Consider the following 11,168-nt stretch of genomic DNA (forward strand, 5'->3'; position numbering starts at 1 on the left):
ATAATTTACAAGAATACCTAAATGCTATGCTATTTACCCCTAATACTGGTTGAATAATTGGTTGCCTTCTATTACCAAATTATTATTTATTGTAAAAATGCAACTAGAAATAGTCCATATAAGTTCTATTCGTTTTCGAAAAAGTATAAGCTTAAATTTGTACCTACTGTCAATTAATCTAATAATTAGGAAATGGCTGTTGTCGGTGGATGTATTTCAATAGTTATAATGTATATTTATATTTAACTATTATATATATAATATAATAATATAACTATACATAATAAATTATAACATATTTAACACAATATAACTTGAAAAATTAACACAATATTAGTTATAAATTCTAATTAACATAAATAAAATTAGCTAATGTCACTGTCACTAAAATAAATGATAAACGTCAAAATTTTTAGTAAACAAGATAAAAACGTAAAAATATACTAACATTGTTACAGTTAAAATTCCTTTAAAAAATTTTTGAAGTTAACTATTGATATAAATTACAATAATTATTATATTAAATACATAAACAACTTTAAGTAATTTTATTTGCAGTTTATATACGATTAATATTAAAAGTTGCATGCGTCACTTGAATCTAACTTCAGCCCGTGAGTAATGACCCGTGAGTAACTTCAGCCCGTGAGTAATGAATTATTACTCACAGGTACAGTAATGGGTGCTATTATCTATGAAAAAATAGCGAATAATGAGCATGTTATTAAACGGTCGTAGAAAAATTACAGTTAAGTAGAATAAATTTAATACGAGCGGCGGACTAAGAATTTAAGTCAGTTTGAAAATTACTTACTTAACAATCATAAATTGCCTTGCCGTTTTCGTGTTGTCGTCGTAGATATATCGGAATTAAGAGTAAGAAACCATTCCAGACTCCAGAAAACAATCTTTAAATTCGAGTCAATTAAATTTTCGTATTAAAAACTAATACCAGTTTAATTGGCGCAGTGCCCATCGAAATATATTCTTGCCGTTTTGTGAAAACTCTGCCAGAACTAAGGCAACAATCAAATAAAGCCCTTTCAATTAAGTAGCAATGTAGCAAAGTTAAGAAAAGAAAAAGTCATAATTGTATTTGTGTCGGATTCATTCATCCAATATTAGATTTTTCAATAATTTCTTCTATTTTTTTCTGCTTTTTGTTATGTTCATTCACCTCGGATCTTCAAATTTTTTTAAATCATCTGTTCTTAATGTTGTTCTGAAGCTATTTCCTTGTGGCATTTTTATGATTAACTATTTAGATGGGAAATAAGCCACAATTAAATTGAAAAAATAATTTTATTAACGTTTCGATGCCCAAATCGGGTGTCGTTGTCAAAATACAAAATACTACTAAAATAAACAAAATTGTTGTTGCTAAATAAAGAAATTCTTCTAATAATTTATTTAATCTGACTCATTTATATGTATTGGCAATTCAGACATATATTATACATTTCAAAGTAGAAGACTTTAAAATGATATCGCCAATATTTATGAGTTGCGTTCCTGGGACGACTTTATTAAAAGATAGTTCATTCGATTACATGAAATCAATCCCATCTCAAGAATATCCGTCACAAAAAAAATCATAGCATGTGATCTGTCTTTAATAGGACAACCAAATGCAACGATGACAGTAAAATTCTTGCGTTAGAGATTCCATAGTAAATCACGAGGGAAACCAGGAAAAAACCTCGTGATACTATCCCGACATCGTAAGTATTTGGTCTTACATTTAATTTACCTTCAAAAACTAATATCAAATTCTGACTTTAATATGTTTAAATTATAAATAATATTAATAATACATACATATATACTAAGTAATACTAAAATATAAAATATGTACTAACTCGATATGTTATTGACTTACTAATCGTGGTATTTTCTTTCTATTGACTTCCTCTTTCAGTATGGGTATCCACATCCTACTGCATTCTACCGAGGAATATGCGAATATAAAATATCAAATATAAAATAAAATATAAATACCATATATAAAAGTGGACTATCTGAGAAACTTAAAACAATAGGAAATAAATTCAACATTTCAACAACTAACACATTGAGATTTATTCTATCTAAAACTAAACCTAACAATGAACAAGAAAGAACAAAGAATTGCATTTATAAAATACCTTGTGAATGCGAACAACTTTATTTAGGTGAAACATCAAGACCATTAAACGTTAGAATAAGTGAACATCAGTCTTATATTAAAAATAGAGAATTTGATAGATCTCAAATATGTCAACACGCACGGGATAATGAACATAGAGTTCAGTGTAGAGATTCAAGTATAGTCCTGAAAGAATCAGATAGTAAAAAGAGAAAAATCAAAGAAGCGGCTCTAATTATGCTAAATGAAACCAATTGTGTCGCATATTCCTCGGTAGAATGCAGTAGGATGTGGTTACCCATACTGAAAGAGGAAGTCAATAGAAAGAAAATACCACGATTAGTAAGTCAATAACATATCGAGTTAGTATATACTTTATATTTTAGTATTACTTATTGTATATTTATGTATTATTAATATTATTTATAATTTAAACATATTAAAGTCAGAATTTGATATTAGTTTTTAAAGGTAAATTAAATGTAAGACAAAATACTTACGATGTCGGGATAGTATCACGAGGTTTTTTTCCTGGTTTTCCCTCGTGATTTACTATGAAATCTTTAACGCGAGAATTTTACTGCCATCGTTGCATGTGGTTGTCTTTTTAAAGACAGATCACATGCTATGATTTTTTTGTGACGGATATTCTTGAGATGAGATTGATTTCATGCAATCGAATGAACTATCTTTTAATAAAGTCGTCCCAGGAACGCAACTCATAAATATTGGCGATATCATTTTAATGTCTTCTTCTTTAAAATGTATAATATACGTCTGAATTGCCAATATAAATGAGTCAGATTAAATAAATTATTAAAAGAATTTTTTTACTTAGCAACAACAATTTTGTTTATTTTAGTAGTATGTATTTTGTATTTTGACAACGCCACCCGATTTGGGCATCGAAACGTTAATAAAATTATTTTTTAAATTTAATTGTGGCTTATTTCCCATCTAAATAGTTAATCATCTGTTCTTATCTTTGTTTTCAGGCTCAGCTTGCTATTTTTACGTAAAAATATGGAAAAATTTAAAACTATTCAGTATTCAGTGTGTATTCAGTGCGTAACAACTAAACAGAGAAAAGGGGTTGCATTTTTATTATATAAATCAGAACAGTATTATAGCATAATTTTAGATTGTACACCTCATATTTCTGGGGTGGAACAGATGACTATTGTTGTACGTTTTATCAGTTTAGGTTCCTGTTCACAAAGTGTTAAAATTACAGAACATTTTCTTGCATTTGTGCCTGTACTGGAAACCACTGGCTTGGGATTACAGAAGTTATTTTGCAAAAACTGAATGAACTGGGAATGCGTTTGGAAGATATGAGAAAACAAGGGTATGATAATGGGGCAAACATGAAAGGGAAGAACTTACGAGTTCAAAAACAGAATTTTGAAAATGAATTCTAGAGCATTTTTTTATTCCATTTTCTAGCCATTCGCTCAACTTAGTCGTGAACGATGCTGCTAAATCCCCACAGTTTGCAGTCTCTTTCTTTTCCTTAGTGACAAAAATTGACAACTTTTTGCAGCATCTATTTATCGTTGAAATCATATTTCTAGCCTGACATTGAAACCTTTGTGGTTTCAATGAAACTACAAACTACGAAACTAGATGGAAAAGTAGAATTGAGTCAATTACCCCCATCAGATACCACATTGAAGAAATCTACGATGCTCTTGTAGAAATCACCGTCAATAAAAACAACGATAAAACAGTTGCTCATGAGGCAAGCTGTTTGGCAAATCAAATCGGCAATTTTATTTTTCTTTGCTCTGTGGTAATATGGCATCTCATGAGTCTACCGAGGGGGGCGGCGGTGTTTGCCGTCTTGCCCAGGGCGGCAAAATCCCTAGGGCCGGGCCTGGGCACAGAACTCAGTTACCAAATTTAGACCAATAATTATACTGAGTAATAAAAAAGATGGTCAATATAATTTAATTTTCAAAACTAAGCCTGTATGCTTTAAGAGGCTACAGTAGCGGTCAACAGGTAGCAACAAACGCGTTCCAAGATTGCGGCTCTAATTTTGAATATTTTTTCGAGATATTTGGCACACATATTCGTAATATAATAAAGAATGGCGGTACAGAGCCCAATTTCAAAAATATGTTAGTATTTACGTGGAAATTACTCCATAACTAAATAAAATATTGAAAAAGGGAGTCATTAAGAAGAATAAAAAATAAACTTTCTTCAAATAAACTTTTTTATCCCATGCCTACATTTTGTGTAATCTTGGAACTACTAAAATTTTTTATTTCTAACAAGAAATCGAACATATAACTAAATAACTAATTAAGCAATATAGAGAAATTATCAGTAGTAATTGCACAAGAGCTCTGAAATTATTGAATTTTTCCCGAGTGACACTTTGACAGTTTTAATTTCACGAGCCGAAGGCGAGTGAAATTATGTCAAAGTGTCACGAGAGCAAAAATTCTATATTAATTTCAGAGGTCGAGTGCAATTTGTTGCGATTATTTCATGAATAAAACTGTTCAAAACCAAAATTTTATTGTAATTTATTTATGTAAGTACCATTAAACACACAGTTTTTATAAATATTTGGCGATTGAAAGTCATCACTTTTATAATTTTTAAAACATTAATTGTCATTAATGTCACTGAATGTATTTTTTCGTAGCAACGAAGGGCATCTGACGTAATATACTTAACGACGGGAGATTATCAAAAATTATCGATTTAATTCAGATTTCTGTAGCTTTCTATTGGTCAGAATCTCCTATGAATGAAATAATCAAAAATTATCGATTTAATTCAGATTTCTGTAGCTTTCTATTGGTCAGAATCTCCTATGAATGAAATAATCACTGTCATTTTGACAAACCTGCATCAGATTTTCTCTAATCTGTTCTGTCATATTTATCGATATCTGTTCAGTGCAGTAATGTGTTAATTTAAGAATTCGTTTTTGTTGTTTCATAGGAAAGTAGCGTTTATTGATAGTTAATTTATTAAATATTTGTTGTTGTATAAGTTGCTGGCCTCTTTGAAAGAATAGATTGTTGTTAATTGTGAGTTTTAGTTATATATGTAGGTAGGTAAGTATATTTTACGTAAAATATTTCGAATTCTAATGCGAGTATATAAAGTTTTAGGAAGATTTTTTATTCTAAAAATATTATCAATAGTTTAACAAAATGGAAAAAGTAAATCAAACGAAAAATAAAGTGAAACCTTCCAAGAAAAGTCCATTAAAAACCGTGCCAAAATTATGCGAAAATCGAAATTTGTTTCGCTTCACAACAAAAAATGAGTATTTATTATTGTTTTATTATTAGATATTTCATGCAAATACCTTTCTAAATACCTATCTTAACATAAAATTTTCACCCAATTTGGTTTATTTTTATAAATATCTATTTATTAATAATAAAATCGTTTTCTATTACTTCCATTTAGCGCGACTATGATATTGTCAAAATATTAATCTTAGATAATGTCAAAGATTACCACTGTTGCCAAAGTTTATGATACTATCTCCCGAAGTTATATTTTGTTGCTACCTGTTGATGGCTACTGTTTACTCTTAAATTACATGATCAGCTATTCTATGGCCTTTATCAATGGTACACCCTGTATTCGAAACAGAATCTCTTTAGGTAAACGTTTCTTATTAGTATTATATTTAAGATAATCTTAAAGTTCTCGGTATCTACTGGAAAATCTTAATTCTATGAAACTAACCGAGTATACAACATTTCTGCACTCAACGTTTGCATTGTGATTACATCTTCAATCTGAACTGAAGAGTATAATGCAGAATAAGGAAAATCCGCTAATTATGTGACATGTTTACAACGGATATTTTCTCAAAGAGTCTTTGCCTGAAACGGATATTGTAATTAGATTTGATATTCAAATATTCAAGGATATTTATAAAAGGATATATTACCGGGAAGAACGTTTTCTTAAACCTAATAGAAATATGAGATTTAACGTGAATAATAATATTTGATTTAATATGATTGGATGGAATTTTTCTTGTAATTTTACTTTATGTGGAAGCTGAAGCTCTTTTGTTGTAACATGGTGGGCATTCAAAATGGCGACTATACATATGTGACTAATAGCACGACAACTTTTGAACGAGACGTCAGATTTCAACCAAATTTGGTATGTAGGTTTTTTTTTATGTATAAGATCGAGGTCTTAAACCGGAAGAATCGGTTTACCAGAAGTTGTGATTTTCCTGGTTTTATGTAAAAATATGTTGTCTTTTTTTCAAATCTTTCACCCTGTATGTATTAATTTTTCAAAAAGTTAATACCGCCATTGAAAAGAGCGTAAAAATATTTTTTAGCAAATATTTTGAACTTTTTAGTTATGTTAATTACCATTTAATAAATGCATAACTTATCTTTACATGTACCTATGTGCGGCATATTCGTGCAAATATTATAAGAATTATTGTGTATTTAATGGTAGAAGCATATAATTTGGACCACATATACTACACATATAAAGGTTCAAAATTAGATATGAGGATATCTCAGTTTTTGTTCTTTTTACAAAAATGACGGGCATTCAAAATGGCGACTATACATATGTGACTAATAGCACGATAACTTTTGAACGAGACGTCAGATTTCAACCAAATTTGGTATATAGGTTCTTTTTTTTTATGAATAAGATGGTCTTGAACCGGAAGAATCGGTTTACCAGAAGTTGTGTTTTTACTGTTTTTTATGTAAAAATATGTTGTTTCTTTTTCAATTCTTTCACCCTGTATGTATTAATTTTTCAAAAAGGTAATACCGCCATTGAAAAGAGTGTAAAATTTTTTTTAGGAAATATTTTGAACTTTTTAGTTATGTAAATTACCATTTAATAAATGCATAACTTAGGTTCACATGTACCTATGGGCGGCAGATTCATTTTGAATGCCCGCCATTTTTGTAAAAGACAAAATCTGAGATGGCCTCATATCTAAATTTGAATCTTTGTATGTGTAGTATGTGTGGTCCAAATTATAAGCTTCTACCATTAAATGCACAATAATTCTTATATTAATATTTGCACGAATCTGCCGCACATAGGTACCTACATGTGAAGATATGTTATGCACTTATTAAAGGGTAATTGATATAACTAAAGGGTTCAAAATATTTCCTAAAAAATAGTATTACCATTTTGAAAAATTAATATATACAAGCTGAAAGAATTGAAAAAATAAACAACATATTTTTACAAAAAAATCAGGAAAAACAACTTTTGGTAAACCGATTCTTCCGGTTCAAGAGCTCGATCTTATACATCAAAAAAAGAACCGATATACCAAATTTGGTTGAAATCGGACTTTTCCTTCAAAAGTTATCGTGCTATTAGTCACACATGTATAGTCGCCATTTTGAATGCCGCCTTTTTTGTAAAAGGCAAAATCTGAGATGGCCTCGTATCTAAATTTGAACCTTTGTATGTGGAGATATGTGGTCCAAATTATATGCTTTTACCATTAAATACACAATAATTCTTATAATATTTGCACGAATCTGCCGGACATAGGTACATGTGAAGATATGTTATACATTTATTACATGGTAATTAACATAACGAAAAAGTTCAAAATATTTCCTAAAAAATATTTTTACGCTCTTTTCAATACCGGTATTACTTTTTTGAAAAATTAATATACACAGGGTAAAAGAATTAAAAAAAAACAACATATTTTTACATAAAAAATAAGGAAAAACTCAACTTCTGGTCAACCGATTCTTCCCGCTCAAGACTTCGATCTTATACGTCAAAAAAGGAACCTATATACCAAATTTGGTTGAAATCTGACGTCTCGTTCAAAAGTTATTGTGCTGTTAGTCACATATGTATCGTCGCCATTTTGAATGCCCGCCATTTTTGTAAAAGGTAAAATCTGAGATGGTCTCATATCTAATTTTGAACCTTTATATGTGTAGTGTATGTGGCCCAAATTGTATGCTTCTATCATTAAATGCACAATTCTACTGCACTATAACATTTTAAAAAAATTCTCTTGGCTCCCCTAGTTGACCGAGTTCAATTTTTCAAAGTACATTTGAAAGATTCATTCTTTCTTAACACGTAAAAAAATGTTCCACTATTTTGGGCCTAGCAGCATAATTTTGCAAATTTGCAGCCCTGGATATTTTTGCGGTCCCTGGATTGCAAAAACTATTAAACCGATCCTACCAAAATTTAACACATGTTTCAGTGGTATTACAGAGTTTTTCTGGGCCAAAGATGAATGATGTAAGTTATGATTAAGGGGTCGAAAACATGTCTAAGAAAAACTGCATTTTTTGCACTTTTTTTCCCAATTATTGCTATTTTTTAAACAATACATATTATATTTTCAATTTCATGCTAGTCAAACATGTATAAGTAAAAAACGAAACTTTCTATATTTACTATATTACTTTCTATATTTTTTTGTATGAGCCAATACTGGTGCTAGGGTGTACGGCGCCCGCCTGCAAACCTACCCTAGCCGCCCGTCGGTCTCTTTTAAATTAGTATTTTAATAAAACCAGCAGAAAAAAGCTCATTTGGCGCCCCCCAAAACAGGGGCGGCCGCCTGCAGTGCATCCCTTGCAGGCCCGTTATCGCCGGCCATGGTGTGAGCCATATCTCTCGAGTTGTAGGTGAAACCATGGGTGCAAAAAGAAAAAAATTTTGATTTTTTTCAGAGTGTGTTACATAAAAAGTTAAGCAAACGGTTTTAAACTGTTGCATGCCGTGATTATTTACATCCTGAAGCGATTTCAGCAAAACTCTTATGGAAAATGTCCAATTCAAAACATATCCCGCCTTGACTATTTTTGAATATTACACAAATTAGAATCGTTCCTCTACAAGGAGACAAACTTTTAGAAAATGTTCTTGAGTGAGCTCATTGACAAAGTAATAATAAATAGATAAATGGACTAGGAAAGGGATAGAAATTCCAAATTGCATTGACCACTTTGTTACAAAATTTAGGTACAAAATTTAACCATGTGATAGAGTTAAAAATATCGAGATTTATAAGTTAAAAATGCTTTTGTATGTACATAAGGCATGTAAATATGCGTAATTATTAAAATAATTTCAGAGTTTTAGAACTGTATTGTATAGGTGTGGTTCACATTAATTAGGAAAGGCAATTAAATGCTATACAGACAATAGCTAAGTTTATAAAAAAAGCTTATAGTGTCACCATCTATCTAAGAGACTCGGAGACTATCTAAGAGAGTTAATATTCAGTTAAGCATGATGCTGTTGTTTTGAGGTGTGAAATTATATAAACAAGGTATCAATTAATCAAACAGGTATATCCCTTGTTTATGGAATTTCACACCTCAAACAATAGCACACTGCTTGATTAAATATTAATGAGTCTCTTGGAAAGTTGGTATGTAGTACTATACCCATATAACCCTTATTTCACTCTTGCATTTTGATAATTGTCACATTGGCAGGTTCCACATGGTGGTTTATAGCGGATAAAACCAGGATGTCTTGTCTGTCTATCATTCACAGATACATGAATGTGTAAACATGTCACTGTTTGCAATTTAAACTAGTTCAAAAGAAAAAGAATCGTTTGTTTATTATGAGAGGCCAAATCATAGAGCTTCACAGTATTTATCACGGTTTTGTTTTTGTTGACCTAGTCGTTATCACTGAGAGAGGACACAAGAGAAAAAAAGCGACTTTTCTATCCCAGGATCAGAATCATAGAATTATTTGCACATATTGTGCCTGTGGGAAGTCAACAGTCAAGACAGATTTGCGGTATTTCACCACGTGGTAACTAGTGGTTATCACTAAGGTGGTAAGAGTGTCTGTTCTCTTGGGAGTCAAAACCAGAGAGAGTTATTTTTTGTTTACATTGTTCAAGACCGTCTGTATTTCTAAAAGAGTGGGGTAGTTTGTAGGAGGAATTATTAGTAATAGTAAGGATTGAGTCAAGTACCTAGTAGGTAATTTGAAATTGGGGATGGTAATTATGGATTTGATACAGTGAGAAATACAATATTATTTTTTTTAACAGTTTTTAGTGAAAGCTTTTTTGATGACATATTACTTGATGAGATATGAGGTCTATGGGCCAAACCACCTTTGTGTTTATTTAAGTTTACTTTATACCTATACCATTAAATGAATGTAAACAGTGTAATCAACAAACATACAAACATTTTATCTAGGAATTTGAACACAAAATAATAGAGGATAATAGTTTGAGAATATAGATATAACTTTTAAAAACACATTAAAAAATATATTGTTCTGTAATTGGCAAATACATTACATAATTCCTGGAAGTACTGCCGTACATACTAAACAAAAACAATGCATTCCAAGTATAAAACAGTGTTAAAAAGCATTGTAAAGTGTAAGCCACATATAAAAATTTCCAAAAAGAGATATAAAATTTACTGAATTCTGCAAGGCCGGCGAAAACACGTCTTAAGACGAAATCATTAGCATATGGGAAAACCAAACAAACAAAACTCAAAGACAAATTACTGAGTTGAAGTGTTGAAGCTATTTTAATAATAAACATCAAGTTAGGTAACTTCACGCCACTACAGTACCTAACAATTTTTAAAAATCGCGAAGATTTTTTTAAATCTATTGTATAAAAATCAATGGGAAACATAACTGCTTACAATATTCATAAATTGTTATAGCATAAAATTGGAGCATTTCTCTTTTTTCCTTTCACTTTCCAATTCCAACAACTTAATTTTCAGGTTAGGTTATTCAACATTATTTTGCAACAGGAGTAATAACAGTGTATAAAAGATCTTGCAGGCAAATTAGCACATATTTAAATATCTATCTAATTAATAAATACCTTAAAAGTCCTGTTGTCTTCTGTTGTACTGTTCACTGTATATACACACAACAACCACTCACGCTGACACTTTGCAACTAACAAAAATTTTTATTAAATGTCATCTGTGCAGCTGACAGCTAAACGTCAAATAACAAAAAAGTGGGGATGAAAATTGCTGTTCGTGGATTTCTCAAAAGATGTCCACCCCTT

At 30.5% G+C, this 11,168-nt stretch overlaps 1 protein-coding gene across 2 annotated transcripts in view; it reads right to left on the bottom strand.

Moving 5' to 3' along the window:
• The window catches only part of LOC114325112 (high affinity copper uptake protein 1), a 193,902-nt gene extending 182,779 nt beyond the window's left edge, over window positions 1-11,123 (bottom strand). Inside the window, exon 1 of one of the 2 annotated variants that reach the window (XM_050650964.1) lies at window positions 10,977-11,123. The gene's annotated coding sequence lies outside the window, so the exon portion shown is untranslated. The remainder of the gene's footprint in view (window positions 1-10,976) is intronic. The other variant, XM_028273052.2, reaches the window with a different exon arrangement.
• Window positions 11,124-11,168: the final 45 nt, after the last annotated feature.

The sequence above is a fragment of the Diabrotica virgifera genome, chromosome 5, assembly GCF_917563875.1.
Source record: "Diabrotica virgifera virgifera chromosome 5, PGI_DIABVI_V3a".
Taxonomy (NCBI): Eukaryota; Metazoa; Arthropoda; class Insecta; order Coleoptera; family Chrysomelidae; genus Diabrotica; species Diabrotica virgifera.